The following is a 19,068-nucleotide window of genomic DNA, read 5'->3' as shown; positions in this document are numbered from 1 at the left end:
CTCGTAGGACTTGTTCTCCAGGCCCCTCACCAGCTTCGTCGCCCTTCTCTGCACCCGCTCAAGCACCTCGATGTCCTTCTTGTAGCGAGGGGCCCAAAACTGAACACAGTACTCGAGGTGCGGCCTCACCAGAGCTGAGTACAGGGGGACGATCACCTCCCTAGCCCTGCTGGTCACACTGTTCCTGATACAAGCCAGTTGTTGTGCAACCCCAGTTCTACCCAAGGTATCATTCTATTGTGGGTGTCATTTCTCACGTCCATGAGCTTGGAAAGTTTTTCAAGAACTTCTTGAAGTATTGCATCGCACTGAAGATTGAGTTGCTGCTACTGAGCAGCAGTTTGGGCATTATTGCCCTTACCTAATTCATGTAACTATACTTTGGACTTTTTAGTTAGATTAGTAAATATATATTTTCCTGATTTTTTCCAATTGATTTTCCTTGTAATTTCCCAGAAACTGTTCCTTAAATGTTTAAGCTGCCTGGTTCCATTTATTTGTGTGTGAGAGCACCATGCAGTGAATGACATATACTCTAAATGCCTTCACTACCTGAGACTCCTGCATCACTGTAAATACTCTGTAAATCCTTTACTTTGCATGTCTCAAGGGATGCAATGCTGCACATCACAGGTGTGTTTATAGATTTTTTACTCCAATTCATTTCTTCCAAGTCCAAGAGTCAGTTTGGAAAGAAATTTCATCAGTTTTGCTCAATGTGGCATGGCCAACACAGCTGAGGCATCTGTTGCCTACACTGCTTGTCCAACTTTGCTCCTTACCTTTTTACCAAGCTGAAGATGAGGTGAAGACATGATCTTCCAACAGGACAAGCTATTCTCTCCATCCGGTGATGTGGATGAGTCTTGAGAAGAACAAAGCAGTCTTGTATCTTACCAGCCGCATGCCACTTAGACCAAAATTATGAAAATATTGACAAAATTAATAAGATTATTTTCTTTGTGCAACCACTGTATTGCAAAACATCACTTCTAATCCATCCAATGGGGTGTATGTGCTTTCTAGAAAAACAACTAGAAAAACAACTCATTTCTTTCAGTAAAACAGGAGTTGTTATTCCCCTGGCAATATATACTAAGTACCTTTAAAACAGTAATACAAAACAGACACCAGAACTAAGAAAAATATACTAGAAACTTACTTCTGTACATTTTTATTTTTACGCTTTTTGTCATTATATGTTGATTCTTATCTACAGACTAAATAATTCGTAAACATGGATCATGACAGAATACAAAATTAAACATTTGGCAATATCTAGGAATAATTTCAAAAAACAATTAAAAATCAATTATGAGCCCAGTGTTTGTATTTGTTCCACAAATGCAATGCAATTAATCATAGCTATATATCAACCTATTTTTAATATATCAAATGCATAGTATATGAGATTAAGAACTAGGTCAAACACCAACAGATGATGTTATGCTACATAGAAAACATCATATGCCTGACTAGATACTCTTTGTAACTGAATTTTCTAAAGAGTCTACAGGAATTAAGTGCCTAATGGGCACTTCATACTTCATTTTGAAATGAGCCTTGTTGTTTACCCTTTGCATTATGCTAAGACTATTTTGGTTAAGAGGAACCGGCATGTCAAATTCTCTCTTACTATACTGTGTGATTGAATAAACTTGTGTGCTTGTTTCTCTACTAGAGAAAGCATTTCTAAAATCAAGGATGTAGGTTCAGGTTCATAAAAACATTTTGCATTTTAAGCCATTTAGAATTTTTCAGTTCTTAAAAACTTGCCACATAGTAAGTTTTCAGAGAGGCCATTTTTACATAAAATAGAGATATAAGGATGGATATAGAAAGATTTAACTAGATTCAATAGAGAAGAATGTTGTTTAGTAGTAACTTCAAGAAAAGAAAAATCAATTAATCCAGTATTAAATGGTTTGGGTTATCAACTGTAAAATGACCTCATTAAGGTGATATGACTAAAAGTGATCATTCTCATGTCAACCATCCATTTCATTAATATATTCTCTTATTTATTAAACCACATGGTGTTTCTAGTATTTTTAATCTAATTCATTAAAATGGTAGACCTGCTCAACAATTTTTATATATATTTTTCAGCTTAAAAAAAACCACCACCACCACCAACAACAAAAAAACAGATATTGCCTACATTCAATATATGAACAATGTTTTTTTGTTGTTGTTGTTTTGTTTTGTTTTGTATTTTTCCAGTTAAAAATAATAATTGAATTCAGATAAGTAACAAATGTTCATGCTTTGGTAACTGTTATACACAACAGCTTTTAACCAGAGCAAAAACACCTCACAGACAAGTCTCATAAATTTTGAATTTCTACTGCTTTTAAGATGTAATCAGTCACTTTCATTTAATAGCTGAATATTTCTCTTTACATAGCAGTCCCTGACCATTTTGCCATATGTTACAGTTTCCTTTTTAATACCTCTTCCTCTAATGGCTTTTGACATTTCTTTACAGAACTTTTTGTTCTTTTCCTCCCTTACCATTTTAGTTCCAACACGTACTCATGCTGTAAATGGAAGGTCTACTTAAGATCTCTTCTGAGCCTGAGGATATTTATTCCTGTTTGGGTCAATGTTGAGTAACAGAGCTTCTTTAATCAATCACTGCAAAGCTCAGAAACACTGCTGATTGCATCTGAAACTCTATGCACTTATCTATAGTAATCTCTGAAAATTGCTTCTTTAAAGTTATTACTCCTTTGCACTGCTGCTGAAAGGTACATAGTGGAAGTTGCCTATTGAATAAGTAATTAAATATTGAATGCTATGCAACTTAGGCTCTTACTAAAATGGGTACTTTTTTCTGTGACAAATATATACATTAATTTTTTTCTTGTGAGGGTGAAAGTAGATCAAAATAGGAAGATAATGTTCTTGTCTTTGTTTTTGACACTGTGTAAGAAAATAATATTCATGCCTGTGCACTCATGCATCCAGCAAAAGATGCACCCAACTGGTTACACTGTTCCACCAAGAGCTGGGTAAAGGTCCACATCCCTGGTCTTTCATGTGAATGCTTGTATATAATATTGGTGCAGAAATCAGAATGCCCTAGACAGTAGGTCACCCTAGATAGTAGGATAGAGTGTAAGGCTGATTTTTTAGTTGAAAATTTCAATTACAAGTATTACTTATATGCATAGGTGGATCAGTTTAAAGTAACCAGTGAATCATGGAAATTACAAAGTAAAGAATTTTTTAGGCATGGACTGAGGAAGGGCTGCAGTTTCCCATTAGGCACACGTGGCATACCACCTCACAGCAGAAAAGCCATGTAGTTTCTTCCTCCTCCTCTGCTGTGATGTTGTTTTCTTCTCTAAAGAGTATATCATTTCTTTGTTTATATCGCAAAGGACACATTTGTGAATTAAAAGACAGCAATTAAATTTCTACTCTGACAGGAGAAGGAGAGCATTACAAAAAAAAAAAAAAAAAAAAAAAAAAAAAAAACTGAAACCAAAGCAACATTTTTAATAGGAAAAAATGTGCATTAGGTGAACCAATGCCTGGGAACTCTTTCAGTAAGAAATGTGCTTTTGTATTCCATACTCAGTGATGGATGCAGCACAAAACTTTACTCCACAACTAGGTTGTTCAATGACTTTCATATACTTCTCAATTGTACAATTTCTTTACAAAATGTCTAGTCTTACTCATCAGGTGCCATACAATGTGAAAATTGGAGTCTAACTGTTAAAGAAATGTGAATTTTCAATGACACTTGCCTTACTGGATACATTTTCCCTTTATAGGAAGGCTTGTCTGCAGTTTTAGATAGAATAAGAGGGAAATAACTTTTCATCCCATGGATATACTACTTAAAGTACAGGTGTTATTCCTATACACAAAAGCCTGGATTGAGAATGGGACTTCAGCTGATACTCAGGATTTTAAAAACACATTTAGAATTCATGTTTCACTATCTACTTTAAGTTTTTCCCCAACTTCATACCAGAAACAAGTACTTTATAAAGCATAAACCTAGGCTATAACTGAGCTAAAAACTTGTCACAATGTTGACAGCATACAGTATTTACAATTGAGTTAGATTAGGTTAGTTAATTAACTAATTTGAAATCACTCCATCATATGTGCCTTTTTTGGACTCAATATAAGGCCATAGTTGAGTTAGCAAGCAAGCTGGTGAGCTGTTGCAGGAAGCACGGCCGAAAGCACGACAGACACCAGTAGAGTCAGATCATGCTCCATTTTATTGCCCGAATAGCCTAACTTTTATAGTGAACTTAACAAGGGCGGACAGTATTTCACACAAGATTATTGGTCAAAAGCACTCAGACAAACAACTACAAGAAAACAACCCCATCTGCAAGAAAACAACCCCCTTGTGATTAGCAGTCACATAGACCTTGTCCTTGAAGCCAGCTACTGGTAACAATATTTTTCTGAATTCCTCAATTGGGCGATGTGGGAACACTGTCATGGGAATTTCTCATAGTTGCCCTGGTAGCTTGGTTTGCTCAGCTACAGCAAGACATGGGATTTTTGCTGTTTCAAAAATCCCTCAACAGTGAGCGATATTTAAACTGACAGAATAAAAAAGATCACAGCACTGATTCATCCTTAAGAAGTCATTCCCAGTTTCTGTAATTAAGGTAACTTGAAGTGCTACATTTACTGCTCACTGTTCAACACCAGGTAGAGCTGAATATGGACACTTATGTCTTACGTGATAGTTATGAGAAGCAAATGCAAAAAGAAATATAATTGTTTGATTATAATTAACCCATCTGCTAAAATTTCCAGTTACTTTTTATAATTTTTTAACTTCACATTGAAGGAGCAGTAGGAAAAGCAGAATGATTCCCTTAGTGAAACTGTATGGCAGGTGAGCTTAATAGAATGTCATAACATGAAGTTCATTAACATACAAGTTCTAGCTTAAACCCATGACTTCAATAAACATCTGAGAGAAAACACTTCTCAAAGGCACCTGTGCAAGCTGCAGCACCTTCGAGTGCGAGAAAAGTTCAGGTCTGACTGTTTAGGAATTCTGACTAAATAGAAACTCCTTGCACATTACTGAGAAAGAAAGTTAAAGAAACTGGTAGCTGGTGATGAGATTAATACTCTCTTTTTTTTGTCAGGTTTTACAAAATCAGTACCTGACAAGCATGAAGATTTCCCAGAAGCACACTTTAAAAATATGTATAATTTCACAGATTTTAATAGCTCTTATATGAGCTATGTCAAAATCAAAGCAGATCATTGAAGGACAGGGTAAAATGACAGCTTAAAAACAATATTCTTGCCTTTTTTTTTTTTTTAAAACATCTTGTCAGTGTTGTTATCTTTATAAATTTCTATTATCTCCTGTGTAAAAAATCGTGTATGTCAATGATTTAGGCTGAAATTTTTCATGCTGCTGTTTGCCACTGGCTGGATATTTCTGTAGATTTTAGCTGCTTTAATGGAACCATTGCCTATAGTAAAATTAAAAGCAAGTACTTTGTATTGTCTGAGCTTAATGACAATCTTATGGGATCAACCTGTAAACCATACTATGGGACAAATAATCAGTCATGACTTGTTAAATTCACCAGGATGATGGTGTGGATTTGCCTGCACTGATAAAAATTTGTTTCATTTGATAACTTTGTAATGAATACAGTTACTTTTACCACACATTGATTCACAGTTGAATTCTTTTCACCAAGCAGTGGTCACACTTTTGGTGTCCAACACAGACATACAAAGAAGTCCTTGTTCTATGATACAGTGGCTTAATGAGCTCTTCAGGTTGCTTACTCCTGCATTCAGGTGGTAGCGCATGCCCCCCTTCTAGATTAAGCCAGAGCAACACTTTGTGAGTCATTCTGTGAACTGGATGATTTAACTGACTTGAGTTAGAAAGAAAGAAAACATGCACAAATAGGTCAGATCAGTTGAGTGACTTGGTTCACAACACAGCCCCACCACCAGTGGCAGTTACAAGGCAGGGGATGTGAGGTGCAGCACTGGAGTAGTCAGTGCTGGATAGGAAAGACTGAAATGCCTCAGACTGGCCCTACCACTGAGGTGCTGCACAGTGGGATTAGAGCCTGGCGGGGTTCTCCTCTAAACCGAAGCTCTGGGGGATAACAACCATGACGGGCAGAGCATCTAAAAAAGAATGGTGTCAATTCAACCATGTGGTACAGTTAAATATTTTGCATAAGCTGCGTATCAGCACCATTTCAGTTTCAACCGTTTTAACAGTCACCTTGTGCTAAAACACTGCTTGGATAAACACCTCTGCTTGCTAGGAACAGCTCAGGTGCAAAGCAATGGATCTTTTGCTACAGCTTAAGCTAATGTTATAGAACACAACAGAGAATTTTCTATTAATTTGCCTCTTTTTTAATTTTATATTAATTTGCCTCTTCCATACAGTTCCGCAGTTTAAGTATCAATCAGGACACATACAAAAAAGGCAGCTGTGGTCTGACTTGCAGCAGAGCTGAGTTTCTTCAATTAAATTTGGTGATAAGTAAGATTTGAATATATATTTTTAAATACTTGGAAGATCAGATTGTAGGTATCTCAGATTGGATACCCAACATTACCTCATTTATTTGTCTGGGTTTTACTCTCAGTACTTTGGTATTACATGCATACAACATGAACAGTCTTTCTTTCAATCCTTAATAAAATTAAGTAAGTAATAGCAACAGAAATTGCAAAAAGGAAGCTAATTATTCTGAACTCAGTACAGACTGCAATAAGCTGTAAATAATTCACAGAGCAACATGCTGCAGAAAATTGCAAACTGTTCATACAACAGTTCATACAACAAACTGACCATACAACAATCAGACCTAAATTATGCTATGGGTCACAAAATCTAATTTCCTGTAATTGCAACCAACCACATACTCTAATCTTTTTCCTAATGCTCAAAATTTGTCTTAAAGCTTATTGGATTGCTTGCCCAGAATATGAGAAGCCACAACTCAGCCATCTCTGGATTTCACTCACCATTTTGCCAGAAAACTTCTAATGCTCAATCTGAATTTATTCATGGATAGATTGTGTCTGTTCTTGTGCTAATCTTCCTTTAGAACAGATTTTCATAATTCAGCTAAAGGAACAAAGATTTTATGACAGATAGAATATAGCATAAAAATGGAGCGCCTCATTCCATAACACTTCTTAGTGTGTGTTGCACACTGAATTCATCTCATTGAGCTTGGATTCCAATGACTATCATAGATGAGGAATCTGCTGCACATCAAATAGTACAACTGCTTTCTGGCACTACTGTATCCAATTTCATCTAGTACACTTGTCTTTTCTGCAGCCATATCATATTGGTGACTCATAAATCACTGTGATCAATCACTCTCTGCAGTTGTCCCCACCACAGCTGTTTCCAGTCAGTGAGCAAACAAGAGCAGCTCTTAGTCCTGCATTGTATTTGCACTTCATACTATCAAATTTTATCCCTTATACATTATTGCAGTTCTTACAGTCATTCATTTCTTCCCAAACCTTGCAGCTTTCTTCTCTATTAACAATAGACATATTTTTTGCTATTGGCAAATTCAATCACCATGCACTTTTCTCTACAGACTAAACTTATAAAATGATAAAACAAAAATTGTTTAAAGACTCAGCCCTGAAGAGCTCCACCAGTCATGCTCTGGTAACAGAGCACTTTCCCTTTCAGTGCCACTTGTTATCTTCCTTTTAGCTAGTTTCCTCCATCACATCATAGTCCATTTACCAATTAGAGAGTGTTGATTATCGTGTGTGCTGAAGGCACAGCCATCAGATAGGAATCCTGCAGAGTTAACACATTCTTATCTAAGTCTAATGATGCATGTTCACCTAGAGACTGAGGTAAGGATTTGTATAAATTTAGGGAGCACTTCACAGGTTTAATGTTCCTTTAACATATTATTTCAGGACACAATTTAAAATTAAATAGCAGTGTGACAGACAAAGCCCTGGTCTTAAAGTGATTATGTCACAGGATCCATGAACATAAATTCTGGAGAAGGCTGCACTAATGGAGAATTGATCAGTCCTGCAATTCTTGCCATTTTCTGAAGGAAAGCATTTCATGCAGGGACAAGCATAGTGCCAAGTGCATAAGCAAGGCTTTAGTTCTAAGATGAAGATATAAAACCACATATTAAAAGCCCTATGCAAACACGGGGTAATGCTTATGTGTTGGTCTTGAAAAAAAGATAAAAACTAGTTATGGGCAAGGAACAATGTAGACAGAGTAGGCCAGTGGGGAAAAAAGTAAGTCAAGGAAAATCGCCCAGTGTGAAAATATTGTATCACTCACATATGGCAGAAATAAAAAGTTTAAGGAAATGGAAGAAAAAAATAAAGTCATATTTATTAACTAGGGATTGTGTACAATGTTCAAAATATACTTGAAATATATTTGAATATACTCAAAATGTATTTGAAGGCTTAAAATAGCATCCTGTTTTGCATAATTAACTAATGGCAGAAATATTTATTTAATAAAAAACCCTACAGATTTGTTCCTTATATAGTTAAAAACTATTTCTAGCAGATACTTTATATGTCAGAGTGATCACATGTCCCCTAGCAACCAGGATGTTACTGAAATTCTACATACAAGTGCATGAGTCATTTTAAGAGATGTAGTAGGTCTAATAAGGAAAGTTTAATGAATGGCAGGAGGCTACAAGCTGGATTTTATAAATGTGCAAAGCTCAGTAAATTAGTTTTGTTCATAAATGTACTGATAAGAAAGGATAAATCTCCATGTATTTTTTTTTTTGAGTCAGTGATATATTCTATTTTGTTATTTCCTTTATTCATCATCTGAAGCTTTTTATACAGTAAGCTCATTTATCTCTGTTGTAAAGATTTATTCTAAAAATACATTATATCTATCTCAGCCTGCCCAGAACCTGAAAGAGTCTTCTCTGCTCCACATAAAACTGTCTGTGTAAATATCATTTATCTAAGTTACAGAAACTGTCAAGGAAGGCATATGCCTCCCAAAGCCACTTTATTTGGTTTTATTGCTGTTTGTTTAATCTTCTGTTTTTAAATGTCTTCTTTGACACCAGTTTCTTGATGCTTTTGCTCTGATCTTCAATATATAAGGAATTACCCAATCTTGCAAAACAGTGTTCTAACAGCTGCACAAAGTTTGCACAATACGCTGCTTTACAGTTCATCACAACTCATTAAACAAACAAGTAAACAAACAAACAAACAAACAAACAAACAAAAAAAAAAAACAAGTGGGATTAGAATTATCCCTCAAAGTAAAATTTCCTTCCACCTAGGGAATCTAAAGAGATCCTGTTTTGTGACAGTATTGTTGCATTCATTACAAGGTTGAATTCCAGCTACTTGGGTGTTGTTTTTTTCTAAGTTGCAGTCTGAGTATAAAATATTGTATTATAAAGTCTACAAAAACACATTATAGAAGTAATTGCTTAAGCAATAAGTAAAAACTTTTTTCTTTCTCTTAACATCTTGCTTGAAGATGTTCAAGCAATGTATCATATAAATACAAAGTTCCAGGTTGAAATGAAAGAGCATTGATGCATTGTTCAATGACAGTTCTCACATTCCTAGCACAGACAAACTGTTTGCTTTTCTGTACTATTCCAACCTCTATTCATCAGCTTAACTGTACTCATCACTACTGTTTCAGGCTGATTTGCATAGGTGTTGGTATTTTTAAAGTATTTTGCTAATTGATACTCCAAGTAATAAGCATATCTTGCTGTCAAAGTTTTTTCTTAAAGTTCCTTCTATGGATCAAGAACAAATTCTGATCAGTTATCAAACAGGTAGAAAAATTTATCAGAAGTTTGAGTATTGGAAATTCCTAGAATAGTGCATGAAAGTGAAGCAGACCTTTGTAAATACACTGTGTGTGAAGAAAATCTAAGTAACTGGGGGGAGGAGGTGGCTTTGCCAATACAGAACTTAGTACTGATTTAATACAAATTGAGAGTGGTAGACATCTAAGCTCAAGTTTCACTGTTCCTCAAAATTTGCACAGGACTGGGGGGGATCATCATTATATTAGTTCAAAGCACAGCACATAATTTTCATGCCCAATGAGTCCATCCCAGTTACAGTTAAGCCACGGATGGCTTTTTAACAACTTAGGATGCTTATTTATAGCCATTAAACTTAATCCATCATTCAGTACAGACTAACTGTACTGAAAGGAAAGCAGAAGTAAACAGCATGTCAGGTGGGCAGTGTGAACGAAAACCTGTCAGTGTTTCTCAAGTAACTGAACGCAGGGTGTGGTGTAGGCTTACTATCTTATTGCGGAGCCCCTCCCTTGAGCTGTTTACAGTAAGGTGCAGCACAAGCCAGGCTTTTATAACTCTTTTTAACTCACTTAAAAATCTCTACTACAGATGTCTTCACTTGCACCACCAGCGACATCAAAACTAGACATAATTTCTCAATGTTGTTTTCATTTTCCATTTAGAAAAAGGAGAAGTAATAAGCAAGAGCATCATTCACTCACAGGATTCTCACATTTTCTAAATAGATGAAGAAATGGCTGCTTAACAGAAGGATCCTTAAGAAGAGTGGTTAAGAGTAGATGCAACTACTAACTTGGACTCATTCTTCATAAGGAACAATTTATTATTTGTTTGTTTGTTTGTTTCCTGCTTTTAAATGATCCAGAAAAAAAAAATATCCCAGTTTAAAATTGTCCACAAAGTCAATGAACAAATTTCCTTTGATCTGCAGGCAGATTTCAAAAATCTAGCTGTGACCATCTCTCTTCACTGGTGTACTGGTTACTGAAATCCTCAGATGTCGTGTCTGTTCTGGTTATTCATATAGCAATCAACTAGAGAGCTGCAGCACTACATATCTGAATTGATTTTCAGTCTCTTGTGGGCAGAAGCGGGCTAAGCACTTTAAAGCATGAAGAAAGTGCTCCTGCCTGACCAAACTTTGTCTAAGCAGGCAAAAAGGGAAACGGGAGAGGAGAATATGTCCAAAATTACACAAGTGACTAATAGCAAACAATGAAATCAACATTAACTGCATTTAAGTCCAAGAGGCAGTGTGGCTCATGCTGCATTTTACCTGTAGAATTTGCAGGGGAGACCAAACACTAAATCTATTCACTTGTTAGAATCTATGTGGCATGTTGCACAATTCTGAGTTCTTTATTTTTGCCTTTTGTTTTCAGTCTTGTTCCCTAAGGAAATGAAACTTCTGCAATCACAGTGGGTGTGTATGGGTACATGCACATGAGTTGAAGTAGTAAGTTTTGAGCCTGCTGGCAAACGTTATCGAAATTTGACACAGAGTAGTAGTGTCAAACATAATGTAATTCTTACATAAACTGTGGAAATAGGGACACAATTGTAAATGCCAGCCCATAGCCTGGGAGTAAATATCATAGACCCTTGAAAATGTATGTGGTAGAAATAATATTACTTCCATTTAGTTATTAACAGAACAATGCGCAGACCCCTTCAGCCAGGTTTTCAAGTTTTCTTCTGTATTAAGAAATGTATTATTAAAAAAGCCAAGAACAAAACAGAATCTCATGAAACAATACACCAGCAGTAATGGGGGCTTAAAGGAAGACAAATAAATATGACAGTATTTATAATGAAATAATTAACTAGAATAACTGCACATGCATAAATTATGTGGATTTCTCCCTTCAATTTGCGCGTATCATGTTTTTACGAAAAGCCTTCAAGACCATTCAAATTTCTTCTGTGCTTTGGAGGGTGAACCTCTGGAGAAAGCTCTGGAACACAAGGTGCAAGGCTGACTACCTGATACTGTATTCAAAGGGGGAAGGAAGGAAGAGAGACAAAATCTGGGGCAAAGCTGTGTTCATGACTCAGAGTATTTATGTTAGTGATATCAGATGTTAAAATTAGGCAAGGCTTAGGGGTTGTCATTACAAAAATATCAGCGTAAGCAAGGCCTCATTAAGGCTCAAGGAGGGCAAAGACTTCTTCTCATGTTAGAATACGAAATTTGAGCATCTGCCTCGTATTGGAACTTGTTTTGCTAACCACAAGCATTGTTGTTCTTCCTAGCTGGTGAGTACCCTGCCAGCAGTACGTGAAGGAAGCTGGAGAGAGGATACATGTGCTTCATTTGAGTCCTGTTGAGCAGGTCAGAAGTTTTTCTTCCCTTTTTTGAGACAAGAGTTTCAGTAGAATTTAACTTTCCACCCTCACATATGTGAGCAGCCTTCAAAGCATGTAATTTCCATTGTGTCACACACATTCACTCAGCATATGCATAAAATTGAAGGAGAGAAGCTGAAACTCTAAGATCTTTTTATATGGGCTGGGCTAGGGAATGTATTTATGCTGGTTGCTATAGTAATGCATACAGATGATGATTGCACAATCACTGCAATTACACATTTATAAAGAGCGGTAGTTTCAGACGAGTAATACAACTGCAATGCAAGGAAGTGATGTAATCAGGGAAAGATGAACACATAGGTCAATAGCATGCTTCAGACATGTTTATTAAATTATGATGAAATATTTGAGAGAGGAAGGCTGGCTTTTGGTTAAGATTTTTGACATCTAAATTCAGTGTTTTGCTCTTCCACAGCTTTTTTTTTGTGACCATGAGTGTGTGTCTCCCAGTTTAGATCCACTGAAACGTGGTGTTGACTAGAAGTTAGGAGCAATAACAAGCAAGTTTAGGTGCTTGGCCAAGGAACCAGAACTGAGAACCTTAAACGACTCATTTACAATAGGCTGCATCCTGAGCTGGGAGCAGCTTAATGTAGGTAAATAACTCCTACTGAGATACCATATCTTAAATTACTTCATGTGAGGTACATACATAGTCTCTGTTGAAAGAAAGCACTTCCTTTACTTGAGGCTTGGAATCTCTCCATGGGTAGCTTCTTGAGACTTTCCTTTCAAAGGGCAGAGAAGGCAGCACTTTTCTTAATACATTTGTAATGCATTTAAATTCAATGCCTAACATGCCACAGCACTCTCCTAGGGTATGAGATGCCTCGGTTCAATTCCTTCCACTGTCCATGGAAATTTAAATCTTAACTCCCACATCTCAGTGGAAAAAATATCTTAAATGGCAGGCTACAGGATATTTAAAAGGAAAGGGTGCTCTCACTCTCTCCTATTCAATAATTAAAGAACCACTGAACCACAGAGACTACAAACAACAAACATGAACATGGCCAACTACCAAAACAGTTTATTAGGAAAGGGAGAAAATTGAGTTCCATTTCTGTTATATTAAGTATTAAGTAGTGCTTGGATCAAGTTTTTAAGGTAACATAGCCAGAGGACCAAACAGCCTATGGATTATGATGAGGCTTAGATGCATCAGCATTGCTGAGTGCTTACAACCCGTCTCATAACGGAGTTTTAGATGCCACCAGGGTGAGGAAGCAGCTATTCCAGGGTATTAAGAATTTTAAATTGTATCTAAAGAGTTTGAAATATAAAACACTCTGTGGACTGAGATGTCCATTAGTACAATGATGATGTTGGTAGTTTCCTACCTGCCCCAGGTCCTGTGGGATTAACTACATTAAAGCTGTGAGAAAATCAGAAATTATCATCCCATAAACAAGTGAGAGAAAGATAAAATGGACATTTATTTAACTAAGTTTAAAAGCTTCAATTTAAAAGATTCCTTTATGCATTTTTTGCAAGTATCAACAAATTAAAAGGATTAAGCTTGCAAAATGCATAGTATGTCAAAAAGTAGCACAAGGACTTTGTATAGTGAGACATTTTTGTTGTTTTCCAAAATATAGTCTATAAGCTAATCGTGTTAGAATAATTGTCTTGTTAAACAATTTGTTTGTGAATGCCAAAAAGACACATGAAATATAAAGAAAATAAAAAGGGAAAAGGTGATCTTTTCACAACAGATGAAATTAAAAATAAAATTAAAACAAACAGAAAACACCATCTTTTGGTAAATGGCAGAAAAATGAAAGATAGAAGGCCCATGTTTGAAATAGGCTTGTTAGATAGCTGGGGTGATCTGAATCATCTCTTTTCCCCAAAATTACCAAAAATACTGAGATGATATTTCAGGAAACAGGAGGATCAGGTAAATGGTATAAGCAGTTTTGAGGGATACATGCAATGCTTGAAAAAGTGGCTGCATATTAAGTTGAACTGCATAGATGTAAGTATGGCAGATAAAGTAGAACATGAAAAGAAAACAAAAAAATAAATCAAGTGCTCCTTTCAGTCCCTAACCATGTTCTGCAATCTACGCAGCAAAAATGGAACAACTTCCTATTTAACCATGTCAAACATATTCACATTGCATCTGCTTATCTTGGCATTATCACCGCAATTATCAGCATAGCACAGTGCTGAAAATCTGTATGAAAATGAAATGGTTTAGCACATCTACATATGCATGACTTCCGTTGGTCCTGACAATGTTGTGAAGTTACTGTGGTATGTGAATGCTTCCCACTGATGGGTCAAACTGAAGCCTCAGTAACTACTGTGTAAATACAAGAGTGCCTCAGACAAGTCAGAAAAGCTATTCTGATCTACACCCAGGTGAAAGAGGTATCAGGTTCTGAATTTCAATCAGCAATTACTCCTACATGGTGCTGCTGTCTATTTTTTGCTATCTATCCTGCAAAAAAGCTGAGGGATCTACAGACTAGAAAACTTATTTTGTTTTAGAGCCTGAACTGTTTTTTCATTGCCACAACCACAGACTGAGACAAAAGCACCTAAGTAGCTTTCCTGTCTGTACACAGTTTGCACCTTATAAAAAATAGTGATTTGAATATTGGTAGAATCTGACATGTCCACTTAAGCACAATTTTCCTTCATTTTTGTAATTTCCCTCTACCGTAGAAAAGAACTTTAAATTTTTTTGTCCCTATTTTTAAATAATACTCTATAACTGATGCAATTAGCACTAAAAATCATAATGTATGTCATGTTCTTAAAAGTGATGCAAACCACCCTACATTTAAAATATTAGTTCAAGTTACTCTGACTTGTTATTTACACAATTTACTGACAATGTTTTTCCCCCTTCCCCTTTGGTTTTCTGACTTTTCAAAGATAGATACCACTAACTTTAAACTCAATTTTTAAAATATGCTTGTATTTGACAAGGAGATGGCACAAATCATTTTTTTTAACCTGTGAGTCACCCTAAAAAACCATTAGCAACCCTTGCCTTCAAAATTCCAAAGAAGCAATGAAATAGGACAAGTAGATGCGAGAAGAGAAAACCCACCCAAACTACCACTTTTAGACAGCAATAGAATCTCTAACTTTCACTACCAAACTATTTTCATATTGTCATAAGACTTCATTGTTCATGTTCCTAACACAGGATTTTAAAAGCTTTCAAAGATATTATAGAAGGGCACTATTAACTGTTTTTTATTGACAAAATTTGACATTGATAAAATTTTGACATTGACAAAATAAAAAGTTGCAAACTAACTATTTCCATAATCCCATCCAGTTGAATCTACAAGAAGTCTTAGGTACTTTACCTAACCCTCTTGTAACCTGACTGGCAGACATCTTAGCACTAGACATGTGCAGCACATCTTGATAGCTGTACCTTGCTTTCTAGGTTGGATGTTCACAGAGACACCAATAATTAGAGTCTAAGTTCCTGAAGCTAACAATGTCTAGGTCTTCATAAGAAGGGCGAGGTCTTCATAAGAACCCCTTATATTGCTCCTAGCAAGTATGGACTTCTTTTAAACCAGTTTAATTTTCTGCATATGACTAAGTCTCTCCCTGCCTGTAATTTTAAAATAATTGGGTTTAAATGTGTTTGTTGAACCGGTGCCTAAATACTTTCAAATCATACAACTATTGATATGGTATTGAATATCGTTTTTGGTAGATGTTTGCAATTACATTCTGTTCAGAATTGTTTCAACTACTCTCCCTGATTAAAACTGAAGCCAGCAACTGATAATGTTTCTAATTCAGAAAGCAACAGCAATGCTTGACAATATTGCTATTCTGAGCGGTCCTTTAAAACAGGAAACAATACATGTTGTTTCAAAGCAGGGAAGGTGAGGAGAGACAAAACTGAGAGGAGAAGGAAAAGGTCTTAGGAGTTAAGAAAAAAACTTGCATGATTTTAGGTCTAGGTAGTTAACAATTTGCCTGTATTCATTTTATATCTAGCCACAATGGACCACAAATGAAGGTGGCCCATTATCTCTGAGCTTACTCAAAAATTTCCTTACTGCATTTATCTGCCTGATTCTGTTCCCAACCTAATTTATTGCCAAGGTTTGTTTGAGTCCAACAAATTGAGGAACAAGTCTTACATTCTCTTCCTGAGAACATAACAGACAAATGGAGTCCTGGAAAGATTAATCTTTCTCTTTATTTATACATATGGCTGGTAAGCTTACCATGTTCAGCCCACAGATAAGACACTGCCATGGCAGGGGAGTTGAAACTAGGTGATCTTTAAGGTCTCTTCCAACCCAAGCCATTCTATGATTCTTTTATTTTAAATAACATCCAACTTACATTAATTCTTGTATCAATAACAACAGAAGACAGAAAACCTTGGGCTGCCACTAGCTGCATCCACCCTGCCTTTGTTCCCAGCCCTGTTGTGCTTCCTACTGATCCTCCAGCACCAGGAGCTCCATGGGTGGCTGGAACAGGTTTGAGGGATGCTGCTCCTCCTCTACTGTCCTCTCACCTCCTCTCTTCCCCAGCTGACTCACATACTGAGCATACTGAGAGGAGAGAGATGGGCAAGCAAAACCAGGTTAGAAGGGAAAAGAGCATTTCCCCTAAAGCAATACAAAAGGAAAGAAAGTCCCCTGGGAGAGGAAGAGTCTGGACCTTATCTATGTGGTGTATCATGTCCACCTACATTTTCAGCACTTAATCCAGTGTTTGGTTCAAATCAGCACCACCTTGCACTTCAGGGTGAAATCCCCTTGGAAAACTTTTCTGCCCTGCAGATTAGATCAGTCAGAAAAGGCAGCAAAGAGAAATACCACTCCCTACACACCCACATCCTGTGAAACCCCTGTGATTACTCCTTATTTCTCCTCATCTTTCACTCTTGTTTCTTCACACAACACCTCTTACTTTTGTCACTGCTAATAAAGAAGGCAATATCATTAAGACTGGCCTTCAAGCCTGCAGCAGCAAAATGAAATTTTGCACTGTTTGCAAATTTTGAAGCAGCTGTCTCTGATGGAAATCATGTATCTACATTTCTTTCCAGCTCAAAGGATCACTGCAATTTTAGTTGTTATTTGCTAAACAGATTTTTAAAGGAAGTATTACATTAAGCTATAAATATATTAAAATAAAAATACATTTCACATAGCCTGACTTTCATCCTGTCAAACTTTCAAATGTACTGTCAGATCCACAACAATTTATCTGTGAAAGCACTTTAAAAATGTTAAAACAATACACTTATATATTTCTAGTGAATGGTGTCTTGCCTCTTGCTGCTGACCAGGAAATATCCTGTGAAGGAAGTAGCTAATCACTGTCTCCTTGGAAAATGTTTACAAAGGAACATTGAGGATGATGTTATCTACATCCTGTTCAAACAGCTGTTTTGTTCTATTAAAGCAGATGGTAAACGAAAAAGAGGCATTCTCAGTGGCACTGTTATGCTTTTCCTTTCTGTACCTTGATTCTCACAGTTTCTGGACATAATTTGTTTCAAGGTACCACATGTTTATCACTTTTTCTTCCCATATTTCACTTGCATGCATTTTAAGAAAAAAGATGTTGCAGTATTTTTAGTGGGTTTTGTTAGTTTGTTTGTTTGCTTGGGGGGGGGGGGGGGGGGGGAGGTGGCATTTTTGTACAATTCTTACCAAAATCAATTCATAAATTGTACGCACACATAAGCATCTTGGTGACCTGAATCAAAACTGATGAAATATTTTACTTCTGAAAGACAATAAAAGTAAGCGCTATGGGCTGCTGTAAGACATAAAGTAGAAGTTATGACGACACTGCTCTTGGACTCACTTACAGTAAATATGAGCTTTGTATTTCCTTGTTGCTAGAATTAAACCTACTTTTGGTTTTGGTGATGCAGAAGAGACTGCAGTTAGCAATATCATTACCTCTCACTCTGTATTGCAATATCATAATATCTCAAAGACAAACCCACTTTGTGCTACTTCTGAAACAGCTGCACGTTGATGCAAGGTAGTCAAGTCTTCCTTCTAGGCTGATGACCAGTGCTGACTGTATTTCAGCATTCTTCTAAATAGGAAAACAAAATCTTTACTCAATAGAAAGGCCAAGATATTACTTGTAGGACTGAGACAAAAAAAAATCAAAGCATGCTCCTACTCAGAATGCCACCAGCTAATTGCGTTTTCTAACTTACTAGACTTGATGTCTCCCTATATTATCAACATATATGTTCATTGCTCTCCTTGCTGGAACAAGTCATTTTACTCCATTATCTAAAGTCTTCCAGATTAAAACCAAAACCACCTGTTTCAATCGTTTAGTTATATATAGCTGAAAGTGCAAGACTTGTCCACTAGCAACTTGCAAATTATCTGCACGAACAACTAATGATAAATCACATTTATCTCAGCCATCAGACCATGTTTTTACTTGTACATTCCTCCTTCCTTAATGATCACATGCAATCGAACTTCTGGAGCCAAAGCTGTTGATGCTTCCTTATTTGCTCTTTTTACATATCCACACTATGATCCGAATGAAGCAGAGGTGCTATGATGGAAATTGTACCTTGCTTTATAGTTAAAGGCAATAGACATCCATAAACGCAATGATACAAATCAATCTCTTCATTTTGGATTACAGTTCTCCAATGGGCATCTCTGTGTAGTAGCACTGTCATAACTGCAATGGCTTACAGACATAAGTAAGACAAGATCTGTAGGTAGAGACAATGCCTTTTATTAGGCAAACTAGTATAATAAAGGATAAAGTAGACAGATTTCCAGATGTTGCTATTTCTTAGCTTTAATAAAGCTTTCAACACTGTTTCCCACGATATCTTTGTGTTAACTTTGTGACACTGAGATCTGGAAGGGTGTACAACTAG

Source organism: Aythya ferina (assembly GCF_964211825.1).
Source record: "Aythya ferina genome assembly, chromosome: 5".
Lineage (NCBI taxonomy): Eukaryota > Metazoa > Chordata > Aves > Anseriformes > Anatidae > Aythya > Aythya ferina.
The sequence above is the reverse complement of the archived record's forward strand: the minus strand, read 5'-3'. Positions refer to the sequence as shown.